The 24912-nt window shown below is 40.6% G+C and overlaps 1 protein-coding gene across 5 annotated transcripts in view; it reads left to right on the top strand.

Moving 5' to 3' along the window:
• LOC109036555 (uncharacterized) overlaps positions 1–24912 on the top strand; it is a 426442-nt gene that overhangs the window by 165690 nt on the left and 235840 nt on the right. For 4 of the 5 annotated variants that reach the window (XM_072300430.1, XM_072300436.1, XM_072300429.1 and 1 more), the window contains one exon: positions 8673–8714. The exons of the other annotated variant lie outside the window; for it this stretch is intronic. The gene's annotated coding sequence lies outside the window, so the exon portion shown is untranslated. The remainder of the gene's footprint in view (positions 1–8672; positions 8715–24912) is intronic. 5 annotated transcript variants of the gene reach the window in all.

The raw sequence follows: 24912 nt of genomic DNA, 5'->3' as shown, positions 1-24912 counted from the left end.
GAAATTTTCAGATATTTTATATTATATTGCGCACAAAATTGCGTGAAAATTTTGGGGGAAAATATTCACAATTTTCCCCGTAAATTCGGTTTTCGTCGAAGGAAACCTGGCAACGCCTGAAGGCTCATACGACGTTTTTCCTTAGCACGGCAGAATTGTACTATCCATAGGTGGACAGTGTCCACCGAGGCGGAGGGCTCCGTCACGGGCACATCCGCGACGCGCGCTGCTCGAGCACCCAATCAGCTGTGACCAAGCACGGCGCGGCCCTCGCGAGAACTCGGCATAATCTGTTCCGCCTCCGCATTTACTTTTCGTAATCGCACCATAAACATCATCCTCCGATTCCTGGGTCCGCGGGCGCAAAGGGCTCCGACCCCGGACCCCCCCCCCCCCCCGACACTCACGCTCAGCGCCGCGCAGCACAGTGGAAAGAATCATTGGGTCAGGTCAGATTTGCAATCTTTAACATTGCAAATTTTGACGTTTATTTCGTGGTATTATGCATTTTAAGGGGTTTTTTCTTGTTCAAGACAATTAAACGAGAAAACTTATGGAGACCCCCTTCAAATTTCTACCTTTCATACTAACGAAATTGTAAACTTTTCAAGTTCCACGTCATGTTCAGTGGCGAGGTTTGGTTGATCTTTTATCGACGTCACCCCCATTTGAAGCTGTGGTCAAGAATCGATCAATAATCCTCAGTGGCATGAATCAATTTTGGATCTCAGATTCTGGATGGCACTAATCTATTTTGTAGCTCGCATAAGAAACATAGAGTACCAAATTTGTTTTCAATATTTTGAAATTTTGGAAATCAGTTTTTCAAAAAAAGAAGACAATAAACTAAGTTTGCGAACACCGAGGAAATTCAATTTTTAAAATTCAAAAAATACGGTTTACGAGTTTGTAACGCTATGCCATAGCGGGTTAAGGTGTTCAGCGGACACCCTGTCAAACGATCATTTTCCATACAAGGGCGGATCCAGCAATTGGGCAACACAGGATTTTCACACGTTTAAACTTATGCTAAAAATCGATTCTTGTCGGAGCGCCTGGCTCCCTTAAGAGTCGGTACATTTTCACAGGTTTACACTAAGCAAATACAATGTTGCCAATTGAAAATTTGCATGCACATTTTTTATTGCTTCACCTGAAAGTGCTTAAGAAGCTGATTTCACAGTATTTTTTCCGATTTGGGAAATAGTATAAAAATATATTTAAAAGTGAGAAAACGCACCGCCTTGTGACATCATCTGGCGGCATTTCCCATTTAAACACATGTATTTTAGCAGATTAGATCATTTTGTCACATCTTCTCCAATAATTGTTCAATTCAGGAACCAAGGGTATCCCCGTGTTCAGTTCCCTCAGTAGTTTCCACTTAAACACAAAATTCACCAAATTTCAGACACCTGCAAATTCTCTCACTGGAAAAAAACCGCTTGGATCTAGAGTCCAGACTCTTAAAAACATTGACAAGAAGAAATACTCTTGATTCCATCAGATTTTTGCTTAAATCAAGAACCAAGCCTCCTAATTTAAGCGGATTTCCTTTTGATTCCAGTGAAAATCCGATTGAATCAAGAGTACTTTTTCTTGTCATTGTTTTCAAGAGTTTGGTCTTCAGATCCAAGCTCCTTCTTTTCCAGTGCTGTTTCCTGGATCCGCCAATATTTTCATTGGTTCAAAAGGTAGACCAATCGATCTATCGCAAAGCACTGGGTCATGTCCGACTTCTCCTATCAACTTAGCTCCACTGTGCGGCAGGGGGGGGGGGGGGGGGGGGTTCTCCCCGCTCGATCGTCGCTTATTCGATAAGTGTGGAGCGTGAAATTGGAGCCGGGGTTTTTTCGCCGCGATGCAATCTGCAGTGCAGATTAAGCCGAACAATTGGAAGTGGTCTCGAGGAGGATTGCATTCGAAAAAGGTGGCGACCGACGACGACGACGTGCTACGTGTTCGGGATCGATACCCCCCAGGGGCGGGGGTGGGGGACGGGATGGGGGGTGTTGGGGTACGGGGTGGGGGGCTGGGATGAGCGCGGTCGCGGCCCCGGTCGCGCAAATACCGCTCGGGATCCCCCGAACTATTTCCAGTTTCCTTGGATTCCGGGGCTCGAACCCCGCTCCCCCGCGGAAAATTGAAAAATGATCATGTTTACGCAACCGGACCGCACAGCTTGCCCTCAATGTTTATTTGCACGGTTATTCATGCTCCGACGCTCGCAATTTTTACCCTTAATGATCTTGAGTGGAGTCAATATGGTACTCGTGAAATAGCGTTTCCCGTCGTCCGGCCATTGGCCATCCAGTGAGACCGTAGCTGAAAAACTTTCAGCCGTCTAGGTTGCAATCATTTTTCTTGAAGGACTGCACTTCAGAGACGGAAAAAATATGCATTATCACTAGCCAAATTTTGCGAGGGAGCTACCAGACAAGTATATCAAAAGAGCAAGGGGCATGGTATCTCATCAAAATTTCAAATCGAGCACTAAGCAGTTTCACTTATTGAGAACTTCTTCAAAACAAACCTGCACCAGAAGATTATCTAAAATCTTAGGCAACCTTTAAATTTTTGGAACGAATTGAGATGGAAACCTTCAATCTTGACAGAGTTTCTAGGTCAACGATGTATCTCATTTTCAATTTTTACCCTTAGTGTTCTTTTTAATATCAAATGTGGCCCAATCAGAACATTCATACACAAGAGTCACTTTTACTAATACTTACGAGTTAATACTTGACTACTTTACTATTAACTCATTAACTATTTGTACTTAGGAATAACTATGTATGCATTGTCTCTTGTTATCTATTGAATAAATAATTTCTCTTCACAAAAAAAAGAGTCACTTTTGAAATGCTCTCTGGCGCTCTGCGACGCCGAACCGCCACCATACCCGGTCCTTCTACAACTCCTCTGAGAGTTAGCACTCCCACATTTCATTTAAAAGCCTCCTATCGCCACCCTTTCACTGGGTGTCCCCTCTGTTTCCTACCAGGAGGGATCAACATGGAAACAAGAAAACAATAACACTCACGAACCAGGACATGTCGTGTGCTGATCGTCTTTAGGGAATTTGCGTGTAAGCCGCGCTAGTAAACACGGTGTTATTCATACCCTCAATGAGCTGAACGTATGTGATAACACGTAGGGATGTGAGAGGATGTTTGGATGAGGCTTGCCTCTTTAAAGTGAGATTTAAAGCCACTTTCCACGTGGCAGGAGAAAATAAGCGGGTGATAAAGTCTTGAAATAGTTTCATTTTGGAAGATTTATCCCCTTTGTCCTCGCGGTGAGCACAGGGAGATAGAAGTCGGTTTCCACTCCACCACCTCACATTATGATATCAGATGTATTCCGCGCGCTGAATGCTCGGATATTTTTGTAGCCAGCAAATTAGTTTTCACGCGAGGCCGAAATAACTCATGGGTACGTCATCAGAGTAATGTCATTATTTATGTGCTAATTAGGCTCCGGAATGCGACCAGCTATCCTCCCTCAGCGGACCCTTTCGGGTAATGCGATGTTAACGCTGCCGCGCTAAGTAAAAACGCCGTGTAAACATTCAAATGTTGCCACATTTCTCCTTTGAAAATATTTATTTTTGAAGAAAGTTATGAGTATTTACCTTGAAATTTTCAGACTTTTTAGATCAAATTACGTACAAAATCCTGTGAAAAATCGGAGTAGAAATATCCACAATTTTTTCTGAAACCTATTGTTTGTCAAAGTAAATTTGGCAACGCCTGGTGGCTCATACGGCGTTCTTACTCAGCGCGGCAGAACGAAGGTGCCTGCTTACGATTTGTTTAGCAGTTAAGGCTGAATTTCAGTCGACCCTCCACGGGACTAATTTCACTGAAGTCACTCGACGAGCAAGTCTCTGAAGTTAACGTCACAAAGCTCGTCTTTTGAACTTAATTTTGGTCTGTGATGGTATCAGCCCACTCGGATACATTAAATTAACAGCTTTGGCGTTTCGGAAAGCTCTGGGCCATTCATCAACATTTCATTTAGCTTGCCCTACTTCCTAGAGTGTAAGAGGTTATGTATCGGTACGCTCTTCGTCGATATAATGATACGAAGAATGAGCTCTACTCTATGTCTAGTAGTCAGGAAATTGAAAAGTGTGTTCTTCTCAGAACGCCGAAACCCCTAATTTTTTCTGCAGATTAAAGAAAATTTGTTTTCCTTAAGTATTTACCTTTGGAATTCTTTCTCTTGAATGTGTGGCATACTAATTTTTTTGTTTTATATTAGTGAATCATGTTCATATTAATGTAGAAATATGCGCTTCAAAAACTTTAGAACGTTTGCTAATCTCCCTGTGAAATTTTATTTTGATCGAGGAAAACCAACCATAATTTTGCGAATTATTTTCCTTTGCCTAAAAATAAATTCTGAACCCTTCAATTTACTTAGATATTGTCCTAGTTTTGCCTTCAATATTCTCGTTTATATCTTTAGTTCGATGGGATATTTTAATGTTTTGCATAGATTACTTTTAAAATACATAGAATTTCGTTGAATTTTAGTTTAGGTTCGTTAGGGATCAGGCTCTCGTGCATGTTTCACTGGAAAAAAAACACATTGGATCTAGAGTCCAAACTCTTAAAAACATCGACAAGAAAAAATACTCTTGATTCAATCAGATTTAAGCTTAAATCAAGAACCAAGCGTCTTAATTTGAGCGGATTTCCTTTTGATTTAAGCTTAAATCTGATTCAATCAAGAGTCATTTTTCTTGTCAATGTTTTCAAGAGTCTGGACTCTAGATCCAATGTGTTTTTTTTCCCAGTGTTCATTTGTCCCCCTCACTAAAAATGACGAACTACAAATATACCCACTTTTTTTCCTATTTTGCAATATCTTCATCTATAATAGTACTCGCTTTGTAAACAATATGGTATAAATTGCATGGAAATTCCCTACTTAAATACACGTAATTTGCTGAAATCTGATGAACTCCTCCCTTAGTCAGAATTTGTCTCTGGTCCGAATCCTCGCGTTTTCCCAGCAGAAGTCGTCGCGAGGGGTCGACAAGGACAAAACACAAATCACGACGCAACCGTTGATGAAAACACATCCTTCGAGATGCGATTACCGTGAAACCCCACATCAAAGGGTCCTGCGACCGAACTAGCCGCGAGCCAACTCGCGCAAAATCCCGCGTATTTTGAGTCTGAACCCTGGCGGATCGAGGAGTTTCTTCCGGATTCCGACAACCTCGCACGGTAGTTGAGGGATCACCCGCTGATAGAATGAAAGGACTCCTGCGGAACGCGGAAATCCCAAGTAAATTGGCATCGACAAAGGTGGAACTTGGAACTTATATTGAATCAAAATCCTGCATGAGTATCATCCTCGGTGCTTCGTTATCTTTATCGTCTTTGAGGCGAACCAAAGCATTTGATAAGTCGCGGATCTTCAGTAGCCTTCGTGGAAAGCTCGGTGAGAGTAAATCCTTATCGGGAAATTGTTGCCATTTTGATTTCCGGCGCTGATTGGGGTGAGATTCTCGTTCTCATGAACGTCTCATTCTTACTCTACATTTAGAATGACTACTATCCACTTTTTCCATATAATATGAAAGGTGGTGTCTTGCAAAATGGAACTATTTAACATTTTAAAGACATTAGGTCAAGGGCAGTTTTGAGCGTGTCTATCCGTAAAATAATTTCTCCTATCAAAAAGCAACGTCCGCAAAAAGTTGATTTATTCTTCGTTTTTTCATCGTGCTCATTGGAAGGATGAAACTTTAAATTCGTTTTGCCCTGTTCCAACCCTGTTAATACGGTTTATTGCTTATGCCTGCGTAAGAAAGGAAAAAAAATGGCATCAACTAAATTTTGAGCGGATATCAGCCATGTTCAGATTAAAGGATAGTCCTGCGACTCCATAGCGAGCATCTACCAAAAATCTAGGTAATGCCATTCTAGAACCCAGCAGTAGCGCCATTTTTCCGTAATGTCCATGCCTCTTGGTTCTTTTTCATGTCAAAATCATGTGCTTACTTTTATATAGATATAATTGTATACATATAATATTAAAGCCTCTTTCACAGCACCCTCTTGTGCTCTGCGACGCCTAACCTATAAAAGCGTGTTTTTCCCTACCTATTATTCTTTACAATCCATTATGTTTCATAAGATTTAATAATATGATTGATGAATTCCTCTAAGTCTTGAATGTCTTAATTTGGACGCCTTGTCAGTTGAGGCGCCAATCCCAAAAAAGCCTAGAAAGCTTCGTGAGAGCAACGGCAAATAACTTAATAATCTCACGGGCCAAAAAATAGGTCAAACGCAGTCAAGTGCAATGCAGGACGTATAATGAGAATATTGAAGGCGCCGAAAGAGCCTTACGACCGGTCAGAACTGCCTCCGTTCGCTCCCCCTTCCACGCGCTCAATCATTTCCCGTGCTTATTGAAGAGCGCCGTGAGGGCATAAATTCGAGCGGAAGCCCCACGCCACGAGAAAATGAGGCCGTTGAAAAGGAACATAACAAGTGGTCGCCTCCTGGAAATAAAGAGGGGTCGCCCTCAAAATCGGGTTTTAATGAAGGCACACAGCGCAGGGACTCCGGGGAGCTAGGTAGGGAAATTAGAACGAGGAGGAAATCACCAAATATATTTCCGTTTTATTGGAGAGGTAAAAAACCCCGGGCCGTGCTCAAATATATTTTTTGCGTGACTGCTTTCCCCGATCGCGGTGGAAATTGAAAACGAGCACCGTGGGCCCTCGGGAACTCGCCGCGCTCGAAAACAGCCCGCTTCGCTCGTAGCGTGATCCTTGGTCACCCGATTTTGCATTCGATTACACAATAGACCACCAGACAGGGTGCGAATTCGAGCTCTCCGTTTTATGCTTCCTCCTCAAAAGAGCTTGATGCAAAAACGGCTTTTTTCGCCCCCCCTCTGGAAGTTCTGCAGACTTTGTCTATTGATTACTCATACTTGAGCGCTTCTTTTCCCAAATTTTCAGACCCCCAAAAAATTTTGGGGGGGAGCTAGGGGGGGGTGGAAGTCAAAACCTGTGAACCTCGATATCTCTTGAACAAAGAAAGATATCGAGGTCCGGTTTGGACGAAAAATCGTCTAAAATTGCATACTTTAAGATTCTAAAGGTCGAAATCCCGATATCACATTTTTAAGTCAACATGTGTGCTTTTTTCCAGTTTTTAGGTCTAGAAAATTTCTTTTAAACGAAAAATTTACGAAGATCTCAATTTTTTATTTGAACCAAAACCAGTTTTTTAAATTGTTCGTCTTTTTCCGCATCCAACGAGTGGTCCATTAAGCTGGGGAACCAAACGGTTCCGGAGTTATGATCGATTGAGGTTTCCGCTCAACGCGCGCCGACCGATTTTCGCCCGCAAAAAAGTCGGATTTGACTGTTATTAGATCAGATTGAATGTTCAAACTGAGCGAAATGCTGTATCAGGGACTCTTGAGGGTCGCTGAGTTCAGAAATTACAGATACTTCCAAAAAATTCACGTTTTTAAAATTACAGCTTCGGACAGGACCACTGAGCGGCCGGTCGGCGCTCAGTGGGCCTCTAAAATAGCGTTGCGGAGCTGTAATTTTAAAAACGTGAATTTTTTGGAAGTATCTGTAATTTCTGAACTCAGCGACCCTCAAGAGTCCCTGATACAGCATTTCGCTCAGTTTGAACATTCAATCTGATCTAATAACAGTCAAATCCGACTTTTTTGCGGGCGAAAATCGGTCGGCGCGCGTTGAGCGGAAACCTCAATCGATCATAACTCCGGAACCGTTTGGTTCCCCAGCTTAATGGACCACTCGTTGGATGCGGAAAAAGACGAACAATTTAAAAAACTGGTTTTGGTTCAAATAAAAAATTGAGATCTTCGTAAATTTTTCGTTTAAAAGAAATTTTCTAGACCTAAAAACTGGAAAAAAGCACACATGTTGACTTAAAAATGTGATATCGGGATTTCGACCTTTAGAATTTTAAAGTATGCAATTTTAGACGATTTTTCGTCCAAACCGGACCTCGATATCTTTCTTTGTTCAAGAGATATCGAGGTTCACAGGTTTTGACTTCCACCCCCCCTAGCTCCCCCCCAAAATTTTTTGGGGGTCTGAAAATTTGGGAAAAGAAGCGCTCAAGTATGAGTAATCAATAGACAAAGTCTGCAGAACTTCCAGAGGGGGGGGCGAAAAAAGCCGTTTTTGCATCAAGCTCTTTTACGGAAAGCACAATTCGCGCTACGAAAATTAGGAAAATAACTCCAAACCAAGACTTCAACGTTTCTATTTCGCACTGGTTACAAAAAAATTTCAATGACTTTGGCAGGCTCCTTAATTTATTGAGCAGTGTTCCTTACCACGTGTATACTGCCGTGCTGAGGAAAAACGCCGTATGAACCTTCATGCGTTGCCAAATTTCCTTTTATAAAACCCAAATTTTCTGGTAAACTTATGAATATTTTCTTCCCAATTTTTCAGATACTTTTGTTCACAATTTCACCTAAAGATTCTGAAAATTTCAAGGAAAAATATTCATAACTTTCCTCAAAAATAAACATTTTATCGAAATAAATTTGGCAATTCTCGAATGTTCATACGGCGTTCTTCCTTAGCACTGCAGAGTAGCCAATCTATGTATTTGTATTAAAGTTCTATTTTGATATTGTTACAGATCCCGCGCATGGCGTCCTGATTGTCATTCCGCACCTTCTCGGTAAGATTCTCATTTTTTTCAAATTTGAAAGATGAAGTTATTTTCTCTCGAATATTCTCGTAAATTTCACTCGTTCTACTCAAATAACTAGTACTCAAGTAATAAGTGTGGGAAATTAAGACAATCTATCGTACAATTACAGCACTCATCCCCTTGTACCATTCTGGATTAGTGTTATGTGTGTGTACTTTTTTTCTCAAGGAAAAAAAATGTCAGGGGTCATCTTCTAAAATTGTGGTACTACCCAAGTTTGTCGGACAATGTAGACAATTCTAATTAACTATGGTAGTATAGCAACAGTGTAACATTTGTGTCGAGTTAGTAACCTACTTTATTGAGGTACTTCCACAATCAATCGTGGTACTACAACAATCAATTGGGGCATTACCACAATTAATTGGACTGCATTTTGCAATTTGGAACCATAAATTCTGGCCCGGTTTAAAAAAAAACGTTTGTGCCATTAGTTTTCCGTATTCACATATGTTTTTTTTTTTCTCAGATGAGCCAGAATCCATAGTTCCAAATTGCAAAATGCAGTCCCATTAAGGTACTACCCTTAATTAATTGGAAACGTCCGTACTATCCAACAACCCCTTGATCTTTTTTCCGTGTAACTTTAAGAGCATCAAACAGCAAAAAAAGGATATCATCAACAATTTTCGGTAGAGGACTCCCGGACCCCCTTAATCTGAGGAGGCAGACCCCCCCCCCCCCCCCCCTCAGCCAATCAAGCCCCCCCCCCCTCCCCCGAAACAAAATCTTGGCTACGTGCCTGGTCGCTGGAGTGCTGGACCGACCATATTGATCCATAACCGGCGCATCGGCAGACTGTGAGATCAAGACGTTAATTACGCGGTGCCGCCCGAGATGAGAACGGGCAACGGGGGTCGCGCAGACGTGGGCGATGATTCGAAATGAGATAAGATTTATGCCAGCAACTTATCGGTGGCACATCTCCGCAACAAAAGAAAAAATTAAGGTAGTTACCGGGCGGGCGCCGCACTATGGTCCGAATAGCCGGTTTAAGCGGCAATAAATCGAAAAAGTGAAGTTCGGAAAAAGTTAGATTTTAAGAAGTAGATCGATAGTACATACTGTAGAGAAGACTCCTGTAAAATTTCACTTCGATTAAAGCACTAATAAAGATGTGACAAGCCTGGGAAGTGCGGCGCGCGGAGCACTTTATGAGTGCGATTCCAGTTACCGAGCGGCAGTGCTGTGTTTAAGGGCTTGTTTTCGTCGTTTCACCGTACCTGAAAGTGTTTGGGCACTTGATTCACAAAATATAAGATAAGTTTAAGATGTTTCATGCTGAAACTGTTCTTTTTCATCATATCTAATGTTCTAGATTAACCCTTAGACATAGTCACTTTTTTCAATAAAATCGCAAAAGTAGGACCCAAAAAATATCCTTTGCACCTCTGAGCACCTCGTAATTTTACTCGGAAGTTATTGTCATGACTCTAGACTACCATTTAGTCTGAGTGGCAGATCAATCAAACACAATCGCCTCAAGTTATTTCTTATGAAAAATGAGTTTTCGCGTTTCTTATCACTTGCTACAATTAGCTATTATATGCCATTGACGATGACTTTTATCATGTTCCATTGTCATATTCTAGCAAATCGAATGCATTAGAGCTTAAATCTGCCCAGGCAGAATAATACGAGTTGATGGGGTTGATGGGGACCAATTGAAACTTGTGCTCAAGAACAGCAAAGAATCGCCTCGAGAGGCTACTTTGAGGCCCCGTAAAAGTTTTTTTTTTTGACGTTTTAAGTGTTTCAAACATATAATCTATCAGTGTAGATATATGTTAGCATAAGTTTAGCTTGGCAGACGAAAACAAGTCTAAACGGTTGATCGGTGGGACTTGAAAGTAAGGCTCCCGAGCAATGAAATTGTCTTAGGAAGCTACTTTGAGGTCCCGTAAACGTTTTTTTTTTTACGTTTACCCATGTTTCAAACAAATAATCTATCAAAATGGATATATTTAAGCTTAAGTTTAGCTTGGCAGACGAAAACAAGTTCAAACGGCTGATCGGTGGGACTTGAAAGTAGGCCTCTGGAGCCATGAAACGTAGAAGTATTATCCTGAGCTATCTTTTTCAAGTTCCCTTGATAGTAGTGTTTGACGAGGCTCTACTTTTAGCTTCTTATAGTCCATCCAATGTAAAATTAATTTTTAAACTTATAAAAAAAAAAAAAAAAATTCTATCGAGAATCGAACCCGGGACATCAAGAAGATAAGAGAGACGCGATGTCCACTGCTCCACCGAGCCAGTGCAGTCCGTACTCCTCAATTTATGGTTTCTGAACAAAATATTACCACAGTTATATAAAGTATAAAAATGTTAAAAATGGATTTTTCCTGAAGAATATTAGCATTTTTGCACTCAGCGACCCTAAAAATCCCTGAAAACTCATGTTGCGAGGTTTAAACATACATATCTGATTTAATGCCGCTTAAACCGGCTATTCGGACCATAGTGCGCCGCGGCGCGGTGGTCGGAGAAGGCTTCAGAAACAAGTTGTTGGGTCGGTATTAAATTGCAACTTTCTCCGATGCCTTTCGCCCCCACCCCATCTGGCCGCTAGGGGTCGAAAAAGTTGATTTAGTGTTACTCGCGCCGTGGATGTGCGTGACCGTGGAGCGATAGCCTCCACCTCCAACCAACGCCGCCTTTTCGAAGCTACTTTTGACTTATTTTTTTTTCTCGCAAGGTTTTCAGCCCTTTGCAGCGTTGCTAGCAACATAGAAAAGATGCAAGCATAGGGAAATATAGTACAATTTTTTAAGGTCTGGGAAGATCCCACACTGGAAAAAAAAACACATTGGATGTAGAGTCCATATTCTTAAAAACATCGACAAGAAAAAGTACTCTTGATTCAATCAGAATCTAGCTTAAATCAAGAACCAAGCCTCTTAATTTAAGCGGATTTCGTTTTAATTCAAGCAAAAATCCGATTGAATCAGGAGTATTTTTTCTTGTCAATGTTTTCAAGAATCTGGACTCTAGATCCAATGTGTTTTTTTTTTCCAGTGTATGAAAAATCTGGGAATTTATCTTGTTGGGAAAATGTAGATCTTCTTGCTGCCTTGAATGGAATAATAAAAAAGGGTATGGACTGATTTCTGAGCTCAATTTTACCCGATCTGTGTCATCGAGTTTGATCTGCAATGATCAGAAAAAAATGAACAACAGGAAAAGAAACAATGTGCCATGTTTAATGAGCCTCCTCACACATACGCGTCAAGAGAAACCTGTGAATGAAATCGCCGAATTAGTGGCTTTCCATATTATCTCCTAATTAATATTATTCGTGACTGATAATACTGGCATTTTCATTTTAGGGTGGTAGTTTTATCCCCAATGTTGGTAATTTTACCACTTCGTTAGAAAAATAATCACTCAATAGTTGAAAAATATGCATCATTCCTACTGGTTACGGTTACTATATATCAAGAGTTCATAAGGAACACCAGTAATTTGGTTATGTAAACATAGTTTTTTCCCCCTCGGTATATATGATTTTTTTCTTTTTCCATTTCCCTTTTAAACTGTCAATCTTAGTGACAAATTAGACTTTAAGCCGCTTTGGTTTTTTTTATTCTATGTTTTGAGGAGAAATCCACTTCTGCGTGACGAAGGATGAAACGACGGCCCAAAAACTTGATTTTTTCACTCATCTTATTGAGAAACATCCCCTATTGTTTTTACAATCGAAACGACGTGTAAGTCTGGCAACAGCGCTTGGACGGAGGCTCGGACAAGGAAGGCAAAGGCCCCTAGTTTGGGGCTCGGAGGGGGACTTTCGGTGTGAGTGCGTACGTCAGGGGCAGTAACCATCGCCATTTGATAAAAATGATATTAATGGCGCAAGCCGAGGATATTTTTCCTCCGTATATAAAATTGAGTTTTCGCAGGAACGCACCGGATTCCTGGCGGGCCCGCGTCGTCGCCGAGACTAATGGCGGCCGAGCACGTGAAATTGCCGTGGGTCAGCTTTCATTACGGGGCCCATAAACATAAGTTATCGCGACGAATTGTAATCGAGACCACGAAAATCTTAGCCCTCCAGGGACGACAGCAATTCAATCTGCGAGGCTTTTTTTTTTCTGGCCCCTGTCTCTGCGAAGTTAGTCGCGAAATTGTTGTAAGAGGGCTCCTATAGAGTTTTGCTCACGCTCATAGACAGGGTTGCCACAGTCTGGCGAAACGGGAAATTTCAGGGGATTTTGAAAAGTCAGGGAAAAATTGTCCAGTCACCTATATTTTCTTTCTAGAATGGGTTTGACGTTTTGAACTACAAATTTTGCCTGAAAACTATTTTGAATCATGTCTTTTGAAGCATCTGGCATATCGTCAATTGTCGGGAATTTAACCGAAATGTGACCGAGAAATCAGTGAAATGTCAGAAAGTTCCATTTTCTATAATCTGTGGCAACTCTGAATAGAGGGAAAGATTAGGGGGACAGATTTGGGCCTGCGACCTGGGATGAAGTCAGATTTGCCATCCCGTGTATTTAGTTTTCGTAGCAGCTTCGCGATATTTCGTCCTTTCTTTCACGAAAGAACGTAACTGCATATCAATGTCATCGAATTTTCCCTCGGAAATTGCATCTTTACTAAGATAAACTTGGGCATTTCAAGCAGAACATTTCACTGTTTGTTCTTCCAACCCCCTGCAAAAGCCACAAACATTTTGAGCAGAAATGTCCCGGGGACGTTCCTGTAAAAAATTGAATTGTTCGACCCAATTTCGTTACTTGTCGAGTAATTCGAGTAACTGTCCTTCGTCCAGAAAACGACCATCTCCTTGCGTAATTTCGCTCGTGAAAACTTGGGATACAGGTTTTCTCAACCACCCCTAACCTTCCTAACGTGACTCGCAATCCCGCATCTGCATGTTTAACGGACGATACCTTATTTTAGCAGCAGAGCAATTTCTTTTTAAAAAAATCTTGCATTAGTTCTGTCTGGAAACGAACAGGAATAAAATTGATTGCTCAGAAAAGTCTGGCTTGCAAGCTTGCGTCCAACTTTATCATTCAACTACTGCAACTGCAGACATAAATCGACTGATTAGTAGGGGGTTTAAGGGAGCAATTCGTAAGACGCCGAAGCTGCTCCCTATGAAAGGGACCGTGTTCGTAACTCCAGAACGCATAGAATTCGAAACCGTCGGATCCCTCCATGGGGCTACTAGATGTTTGCAACTTCGGCGAATCGAGGCGGTTATTTTGATTTCGTCCGGCGGCACAAAGTGCAAGTTAAGTCCAACTATCAGACTTCAACTTAAACTTCATTAGAGGCAGAGCACGACACCTTGAGCACTTGAAACCGGCCATCGCGGCGGCTTCCGAGAGGGTGGAGGACCATAGAGCAAGGTTGCCGAATTTCAATGCAAAATGAAATTTGCAGGTTTCTCGCGGCGTTGTTTATGTTTCATAATATCGTTAAAATTGAAAGAGAGCATCAACACTTTGTGACTGAATGATGTATGAGAAGGAAAAAGTCAACGATGATCGATTATTGAAAGCTTTAAAGTACTCGAGGTAGCAAAGCCTATATTTTCTGACGGAGGAGAATTTTACAGTATGAAACAATATTTACTTTACCGGAAGGTTAACGACAGTCGGTTTTTGAATGAGACCAAAAATATCAATACTGCAATACTGCCGTGCTAAGAATAAACGCCGTATAAACATTCGAGATTTACCAAATTTCCCCGAATAAAACACGTATTTTTGAGGAAAGTTATGCATATTTTTCCGTGAAATTTTCAGATATTTTAGATTTAATCGTGAACAAAATTGACTGAAGAATTTGAGGAAAAACATTCACAATTTTCTCAGTAAATCAGGTTTTTCTTGAAGGAAACATGGCAACGTCTGAAGGCTCATATGGCGTTCTTCCTTAGCACGGCAGAATACGTTTTAGTGTTACTTTTTAGTCAGTGGCGTGGCGTGCTTTGCGATATATCGATTGTTGTGCCATTTAAACCTATAGAAAAGGATCGATAGTCAGGGTGTTCGCAGCGAACACCTTAGTAAACGATTCTTTACCATAGGTTCAAATGGCAGAACAATCAATATATCACAAAGCACGCCACGCCACTGGTTGTAGTGTTGAGAATATAATAGCATTCCTCCGCACATTATTAGGTAGCAGAGGTGATGGAAGGATCAGAAACAGTTAGATGCCTCCAGAAACGTCATTTCAGACGTGTCTTCGTGGTTGGGGGGGGGGGGGGGGTGTCAGGAGTCAAAACTTTGAAAAGTCTCGCATAATTCCCTAAAATTGATCATGATTCCTTTGTCCCGTGGTCCATTCTCAGACTTGCGAGACGTTCAAATTATCATTTTGCAACCCTGTCAGAAAGAACAGAGACCCGAAAGTTGGTGCCACGTTCGAAAAGGGACGAAGTTAAACCCGGAGTTGAAACCGTGGAAACTGGCCGTTGCGTTCTTCGTTCCGCCGTCAGCTTGGACGACTTTCAAGAGGACGACTCGTCGCGAATTGAAGTTAATTAGTCTCAATTGATTTTATCCATCAGCCTCTCCGATCGCCTGCCGTCGAGGCGAGGACTCTTAAATCCTTGAATTATTTAACAACCTGGGGAAAGAAGATAATGCTCCCTCTTAACGAGGAGGTGTTAAAATCAAAGCTCTTCATATTTCGCGGCTTACGCTGCGATTCGCCCTTATCAAATCCTTTTCAGCACGCCCAGTCAGTTGCTGCTGAGACGGTCTGAATTTTATTGTCGGTAATTGCTTATTTTTCAGCTATCGGCCATCTATTTCCATCGTTGATTTTATTTCAAGGGTTGACTTTATCAGTCTTGTCTATTCTTTTCTTTTGAAAAAAATCTAAGAAATAGTCGTACCGCTAATTATTTAGACTGCGTTTATAGCAGAAAAGAACCAAGCCACATCAACTATTGCCAAATTTAATTGGGCAATTTAATTTTTTAACAAGAGAACGTTTGTGCGGATCCCTTTGAAAATTTTGATGAATTCGCTTCTTTGTACTGTGCAGAAAATTCACTGACATTTTCACAAAAATGCGCTCAACCGTGTTCATGTAAAATATTAAGTTGCTCAATTAAATTTGGCACTAGCTGATGGGCTCCTCTCTGCTTAACGCGGTCCATGCGGTCTTCTTTACTTTCCACAATGCCTCGCGAAGAATATCGAGGTTTCGAGCTTGATTCATACGGGCATCTTACTCAATTTGCCCTTGAAATTCATCTTTTACCAAAAAATGACCAAAATGATGAGAAAAAATTGTAGAAGGATAGGAGAGCAAGCATACCGTATTTATTGAAAAACCTTTTGAAAAGAAAGATGCTAACTTTCTTTTTCCCTCCCAGTCTTTTCCAAACCACTGGAGTATCTGCGATTATTTTTTTCCGTGGAGAAGTTCTATCTGGTGTTAACTGTAATACCTCAGCTATTCAACAAGGCGAGAGAAAAATTCAACTTGAGAGTCATTGAAGTGCAGTTTTATGTTGAATTGACCTGATGGCCGAGTAGTAGCTGTGTTAGACAAGGACACTTAATGATGGCTTAATGGTGGGTGAAGTGGAATGCAATGAATGATGGTACTTACGTAGCGGGTTCTCACAATTCACACAGGAGTGTGCTTGAATACATTAATGTATTAGTTAGATTGCACGCTGTTGCGTGGGCTGTGAATCCAGGAAATCTTGCATGAAATGCTTTGTATCTTGCGGTTAAGTTAAGACGCGGAGAACTATTCTGCTATACCACATTAAACCGTGAAGTACCATATTTTACTGTAATGGGTCTGTTGCACGCAATGAAATACAGCCGTGTGAATAGATTCTATAGGGGCAAAATGACACGGAAATCACGATGGTTACGTTGAAAAAGTCTGAAAGCTAATTCTTAAAGCACAAAATGCGCAATTTGATACACGCATTTTCAAATTTCCCGCGTATGGGAGCAGTTTCCAGTCCCTTTATTTGGAAACAAGGAACGACAATTAGGTAATTCAGGCAACTCAACAAAAACGGACAATTCTGAACATAATATGAATCAACATAACCTGCATAAGTGCAGAGAAATAGAGGGTGCATGAAATAGAAAGATGGTGTGCATAGACGACTATCAAAGATCACGTTTCGCTTGTAAACAGAACAAATGAACAACAACATTTTTAAAAAAAATTAAGTTTAACAAGGGTAGACAATAAGTTTATCGTCCGAGTATACTTTGTTTTAAAAATCGTACAAAAGTAACATTCATTCGTTTTCCTACAACTGCAAACACTCTGCTCTGCCACCAACTCTGCATTGGAAAAAAAAAACACATTGGATCTAGAGTCCAGACTCTTGAAAACATTGACAAGAAAAAGGACTCTTGATTCAATCAGATTTAAGCTTAAATCAAAAGGAAATCCGCTCAAATTAAGAGGCTGGGTTCTTGATTTAAGCTTAAATCTGATTGAATCAAGAGTATTTTTTCTTGTCGATGTTTTTAAGAGTGTGGACTCTAGATCCAATGTGTTCTTTTTTTCCCCAGTGTGTTACTAGGGAGGAGACATCGTACCCTCTGTGCTGTTTTTGGCAGAGGGCTCACTTCTTCCACCTCTCCTCAAGCTAACTTCAAAACTTAGCCGTGTACTTTGCATTGGGTTATCGGGACTGTTACCCAAGCGCGTCACGACACTTTCAAATATTTTAACTCATGCTATCTTAAACTCTTGGTACTTTGAGAGGGAAAGCCCTTGTCAGGAAAGTGCACCTTATTTAGGCACAAAATTCCCTCCCTGGTAACCTCGTTGTTTACCACGCGTATGATATTGTACTGCATTTTTGTCCCCGTGCGTAGTGAACTTCAAACGATAGCGCACCCCCGCGCGGGGGAGGGGGGGGGGGGCTGACGAAAAGTTTCAATATTCACTCCGACACCATGATTTAGTCACCAACTCGGAGCGGGAAGGATTGAGAGCGATCCATGCATCCGCCTGATGGTTCTCTCGAGTGTGATTCAATAAACGAGCGGATTCAGAGCCGGGCGTTGGTTGTGAACGCACGTTGTGCTCGACAGGTTGCGTTTCTCCGGCCCCGAAGGCGCATTGTTTCCTCGAAAGTTGCATCTCCGTTGCATTTTACATGTTATCGCGCTGCGTTCAGCGTTTGAATGATGGCTCCGCGCCGCGCCTCGGGCCCGATCGCATCCAGAATCTCTGTGCGCTCCTTTCTTCTCCCTCGTACTTGTCTCTGTCATCTGAAAACATTCTTTGATAATTTACGCGCTACTTATTCCCGCAGCCGATGAACAGGCGCAGTTCGCAACCACGCGACGTCTACTCTCCGAAACAGACTCTGCCTTTCTATCGAAGTAGGTGAAGATCCGTTTCAAAGGTAACTTTCATATGACTTCAGAGGAAATAGACAGGATGATCGGGTGGCTTTCATCGCTAAAAAATTAACCCTTTTCTCTGACAAAAATCAAGTTTTCAATTGTTCCAAGCAGATTTAGAGTCAAACGTAACTTCAAACGAAGGTAACTTCATCAAAAGGTATTACTTTGTCGAAGGTAACTTTCATATAACTTCAGAGAACATAGACAGGATGATCGGGTATAGCTTTCATCGTTAAAAAATTAACCCCTTTCTCCGACAAAATCAAGTTTTCAAATGTTCCAAGCAGATTAAGAGTCAAACTTAACTTCAAACAAAGGTAACTTCACCAAAAGGTATTACTTCGTCGAAGGTAACTTTCATATAGCTTCAGAGAAAATAGACAGGGTGATCGGGTGGCTCTTATCGCTAAAAAATTAACCCTTTTCTCCGACAAAAATGAAGTTTTTATAGAATCGGGACGTGCGAGAACCGCTAATGACCATTTTTCAGTCTTCGGTTTTTTTTAGTTGATAATACTTTTAAAGAGTTGATACAATCTTAATATTGATGAAAGACGCGCTTTGGGATTAAGGTAACCCGAAGACGAGTATTAACGCCTTTTTCGTGGTTGCGTCCAACTTCGTAAAGTATTATCAACTCAAAAGAACTGACAGGGTGTCTAGCATCAGGATTTTCCCGATTCTATCAGGTTTTGAGGTTAGTCAGGATTTAATCCCAATTCCATCAGGATTTGAGGAAAAATCGGTCGTGCAATCAGGATTTGAGAAAAGTCGGCTGTCCGATCGGATTTTTTTATGCTTTCGCATACGCTTGTGCAGACATTTTAATTTTTCTCCGCCAAAAATTAGGATTTGATCAGGATTTAGAAAACTTCTGAAATCAGGATTTAGCAGTCAAAAATGAGTTTTTCATCAGGATTTTCCAATTTTGAAAAAAAACTAGATACCCTGAACTGAAGACTGGAAAAATGGATATTAGCGGTTTTCGCACGTCCCGATTCAATTGTTCCAAGCAGATTTTGAGTCGAACGTCATTTAAACCTGTTTCTGAGAAATAGATGGAAAAAAATGTATCCTGTCAGTTTTGCAGTTCTGTCGCTTGATTTCAATCATCCGCGTATTTCTTGGACATGCAGCCTCATTTTATCAAAATCCTGACTGTTATTTTGAGCGCACGGCTGTTGTAAAACCAGCTTCGATAGACCTGTATCATACCAAAGCAACAATTTTTCGAATAACCGCAAACCCTAAATTAGGATCACCAAGCAAACATGAATAAAAAATATGTCTGCAAACCGGGAGAGGAATGAAAAATACGATGCATGATATAATTTACGAGCGGGACTTGGGCCTTAGCTCGGCGGCCGATAAGTCGACAGCGTCTAACCGACGAAACGCGTCCTTTAAAACTGCAATACACGCGGGCGGAAAAAAATGAGGTGGACTCTCTCATTGCCATCCCTCCATGTGAGACGGGGGAGGGGGAGCGGGTATAAAAGCCGGTCAAGACCCAGTCGGAAAGTTGGAAAGGCAAGTAAAGTTGTAATAGTGGACGATTCGGCGGGAGAACTTTGAATGCGGGGGCGCTATTAAGGTTCCCGCAGTGGACGACGACGCCTTCAACCGCGATGCTATGCAACCTGCTATGTCACCGCACGCCCGCACAGAGGGTGTGCGTCCATTCGAATAGGAATAGTTTCAGTTCATATGTGAGGAAAAACGCCGTGTTCATAGAATTGGACTATATTTTGCAATAAGCAGGGTGTCTAGCATCAGGATTTTCCCGATTCTATCAGGATTTAAGGTCCATCAAGATTTGAGGACAAATCAGTCGTAAAATCAGGATTTGAGAAAAGTTGGCTGTCCGATCGGATTTTTTTATGCTTTCGCATACGCTTATGCAGAGATTTACATTTTTCTCCGCAAAAACTCAGGTTTTGATTAGGAGTCGGAAAAATTATGAAATCAGGATTTAGCAGTCAAAAATCAGGAAAAATCAGGATTTAGCAGTCAAAAATCAGGAAAAATCGGGATTTCCCCATGTGAAGAAAAGCTAGACACCTTGATAAGGAACAACTATAGCTGGCTCATTCTGGAAGCAACATAGATGTCATTCATTTTCGTTTGCAAATATGTACTTCTATGATAATGAGCCAGAAACAGTAGTTTTTATCGCATATTCTGTCCAATTGTTTTACTCTTGTTCTAATTTTAAAAACGTCTACATAGTTGAAAATAATAATAGGTTTTAAGAAATTTGCTCGGTGAATTTTCTAAATTGCATAAAATCCCAAACCAGGCAATTTTGTTAATTTGCTCTGTAGATAAACACGTTAGTTTTTTTATCCGAAAGAAGTCCAAGTAATGTGGAGTTAGGCTGGAAAAACATGGGTTTAAAGTTTCATTCCTTAACGAAGCTAAATGTAACCGACCGACTTTGTGTCAACTACTATTTGCGTATTAAATATTGTTCCTCCGCAAATCTGATTTTTAACAACGAAGAAATATGCTGCTGGTCTGACCGCGAGCTCAAAACCTTCCTCGATCAGGGTGTCTAGCATCAGGATTTTCCCGATTCTATCAGGATTTGAGGTTAATCAGGATTTAATCCCGATTTCATCAGGATTTGAGGAAAAATCGGTCGTAAAATTCGGATTTGAGAAAAGTCGGCTGTTCGATCGGATTTTTTATGCTTTCGCATACGCTTATGCAGAAATTTTAATTTTTCTCCGCAAAAAATCAGGATTTGATAACATTTGGAAATCAGAATATAGCAGTCAAAAATCAGGAAAATCAGGATTCATCAGGATTCCCCGAAATGAAGAAAAACTAGATACCGTGTCGATTTTTTTGTCATTTTTTTATTTTTTTATTTATTTTTCCCCCGTCAAACGCTGTCTAATATGTATTTATTTACTTACACCCGAGTTTAATTGGATTACATTTTGCAATGAGGAACCACTATTTAAGGCCCATTTTAGAGACAACATAAATGCCATTGGTTTCCCTATGCAGATATGTGCTTTTATGGGCGAGCCAGAGATAGTGGTTCCTTATTGCAAAATTCAATCCAATTGATACCATCCAACATAAATTCTTCCTCCGTTTCAACCCTTCGAATCAAGCCCCGAAGTCGACGGCTCAGTGTACGGAGCCCTGCCCCGACTCCCGTCGTTACTGCAGCGGCTCTATAGTTCCCGACCCCCGCCCCTCCTCCCCATTTCCACCACAACTTCTTTTTATGCACTCTCGGCTGGCTCCTAGAAAAAAAGAAGAAAAAAACACGTTCAATCTGTGCAAATGGCGCAGAAGTTGTCGGTCCCTTTTTAGGTTTATTCTCGTGCATAAAATCTAGCTGACTTCTGAATATTAATCTCGTTGCTCACAAGATCGCTGGAAAACCATGTATGTAAGGGACCTAAAATAAGTTTAGGTACAAAAGCTTCCCTTAAACTTGTCAGTGTGCCACACAAAAACGTTGGGTGCTTGTGTGGTATCGTACAAGTAGTGATAGGGTGCTTGAAAAAAATTGTGAGCTACTGAATACTCTGACTTTAAAATTACCATTGAACAGGGACAGAAATTAAGCAGCATCATAGAGTTTTCCTCATAAAATTGTATCGCAGAAAATATTTGTACTCACAGTAAAGATTTTCAATTTCGAACATTAGATTCGCCGATAAACCGAAGTTTACAAGTAAAATCCGATGGTAAGCGACAAGTCAAATGTAATGGTAAGCGAATATAAATTCACTTCACGATGAAAAATTTTCTCTTCATTCTGTGTTTTTTTTACAGTATAAGTAGTGCGTATAAGAGGAGGATAGGACGTTCCGTACAACCAGTCTGATTGTTAACCAAACATATCTACTGATTATAAGCCGTGTAGGCTAATGTCTTACTTGCGCATTAATTTTTAAGTTTTCAAGTATGCTAAGTTTTCATGAAAAATCGTGTCTTGTGGTGTTTACATCCTTATACTCTTGTTAATGGTCCATCGTTCACGCGGGTTTGCTCATGGGTTTGGCACAAATAACTTGAATGATCCGAGGTTGGATTTTTGTTAAAAATTTGAGGGGGTAACACATAAGAAAGTCGGTTCATTCTATCAAAACTTTTCATTGGCCATTAATAGGTGGATGGAATTATTTCTAGAATTTTCATATCCATTGCCTGTAACGATTTTCTATCTTGATTCTGTATTCGTCTGTAAATCTCAATGAAAAATCATACGAAATAATTTCTTACAATAGTAATTTGTGCTCTTTTTCTTTTTTCAGGTAAGTTCCTTTCACCTCAAAAGTTTTTACACTGAAAGAAAGGGTAAGCTGAACTTTTACATTGTGCATTTATTTACCACCGACTCTTGCAAAGATAATGCTCACCTAAAGAGAAAACGAACTTCTCATCTTCGTCCAGTCTCGCAAACTTCCGTTTTTAAGTTTTAGTATTTTTAATAAACGTGGATAAAAATCAATCTGACAATGAGTCAGATTTCGCGGAAGGTTTCTATTGATTCGTACGGAATTGTTCATCAAGAGCCAACCACTCAAGTTTTAAATGAAGGTGGAGTCCGATCGAATTATTATCAGCATCATTATTAAAATTTATATTCGTCAGTAAATTGGTGCGCGTTCGATTATCGTTCAGCATTATTATCGGATCATCATTAGACTCTAGAGCTCCTTCAACCTTTTTGTGCTTTCCCATTCCTTGATGATTTTTCCGTCCAGTTTAAGTCAATTATCCAGTTCGCACTTAGAAGATATCAAATTCATTTAAAAGTGAAAGTATCTCTACTTTGTAATTGGTTATCATACAATCACCCTTCAAAAAAATAAATAAAGTAATAAATAAAATAAAATATCTTTGTGAACAGCTCACCATCAGAATGAGATGGTGTATAAAAGGAAGTATGTCGCACACAAACCTTACGCACATACTTTCTTCTGGTTTAAATTCGTTCGTTTGCATTTATCAAAGTTTTTTCACAATCTAATTTAGAGGAAGATTGCATTATCGAAACAACAGGGTGTCTGGTATCAGGATTTTCCAAATGTTTTCGATTCAATCAGGATTTGCGATTAATCAGGATTTAATCCCGATTTCATCAGGATTTGAGGAAAAATCGGCCGTGTAATCAGGATTTGAGAAAAGTCGGCTGTCCGATCGGATTTTTTTATGCTTTCGCATGCGCTTGTGCAGAAATTATAATTTTTATCCGCAAAAATCAGGATTGGAAAAATCTGAAAGCAGGATTTAGCAGTCAAAATTAGGAAAATCAGTATTCAATAAAAAAAAAAACTAGACACCCTGAACAATTTCCGTTGAATGATTATAATTTTGAACATTTAGTGCGTACTTTGCATCCCAAGATGCCTACATGTTTTATGTATAGCTTAGGTTTGATACGAAATATGCCAAAATTAGGATTTGACTATGACTGTAATTCAACTTAAACTTTAAAAAATCACGGTGATACAAATCTTGCCTCCAACGTATCTTGCGTACTAATAATTTTAGTGCCGCTTGGCAAGCTTCGTCCGAAATATCTACTATCACATGTGTGATCTGCGTCACATGTTTAAAATTCGTTTTCTTTTTTTCGAACGATTCGTCGCTTATTTTGTGATCCGAATATTTCTTCAAGTTAAGTGATAAGCGATGGGGTATCAAATTTTTCGTGAGCTTTCAATTGTACGGGTGTTCACCATTACCCCGGCTCTCGGCGAATTGCAAATGGGTTCTTTGCCTGATGTCGTTCGTGTGTCGCAGAAGGACACGAACGTGACGGGGAAACTCCTCGGGAAGCGGGAGGCAAAGCGTGGTGGCCATTACGCTTAAAGGATCGTCACAGGTGCTCCGAATGTTATGTATTTTCTTTCAGTTTATTCTCGTCCCATATCGCATCCACAGTTCATTTAAAATCCGAGTAACGGAATCCAATCGGGCAGATGTGACTTATGCGAGTCCTGTGTCACCCCCCTCCTTGCCAAATTTAGGGGTAAGTGGAGCACAGCCATGATTCTGATAGGAGGTGGGAATCTCCGCCAAAATCGGGGAAAACTTAAAAACGTCCGTAAATTTACTGAATCAATGGAAAAATTCGGAAATTTTTTAACTAAACCTTGAATTTTCTGATTTTATGAGAACTTTTGATTTAAAAAACAAAAATAGTTTTTTGGATAGTCATGGAGATGTTGCATGTGTAAGGAATTTGCGATTTGACTGTTAATTCTTACGTAAAAGTTCGCGAGAAACATGATGGTGCCACTGGTTTTCTCTGAAATCAACTCCTAAGCTCAAAAAAAGCTCTAAAGTTGAGGCCAAAATGGAGGGGATATCCCACGCTATCCTGAGAGTACACCTCTACATCAATACGAACTCTCCATGCAAAGATAGAAAATACACATAGAAAATACATTGACAGGGCTGCCACTTTATTTGAGGACTCCAAAACTGAAAACACGGCAACCCTGCTAATGTATTTGCTCCCTATCTTTGCATGGAGAGTTTATCTTGACGTACAGGTGGACTCTCAGGATAGCGTGGGATATCCCCTCCATTTTGGCCTCAACTTAAGAGCTTTTTTTGAGCTTGGGAGTTGATTTCAAAGAAAACCAGAGGCACCATCGTGTTTCTCGCAAACTTTGACATAAGAATCAATAGTCAAATTGCAAATTCCTCGCACATGCAACATCTCCATTGCTTTACCAAAGAATGAATTAGAAAACGATTTGAAACTTATTTTATCCGTCAGAAAGTTCGTGGACTCCGAACGGAAGCTTTGTGGAATT

The sequence above is a fragment of the Bemisia tabaci genome, chromosome 5, assembly GCF_918797505.1.
Source record: "Bemisia tabaci chromosome 5, PGI_BMITA_v3".
Classification (NCBI taxonomy): domain Eukaryota; kingdom Metazoa; phylum Arthropoda; class Insecta; order Hemiptera; family Aleyrodidae; genus Bemisia; species Bemisia tabaci.
This window is presented reverse-complemented; position numbering and strand designations above follow the sequence as displayed.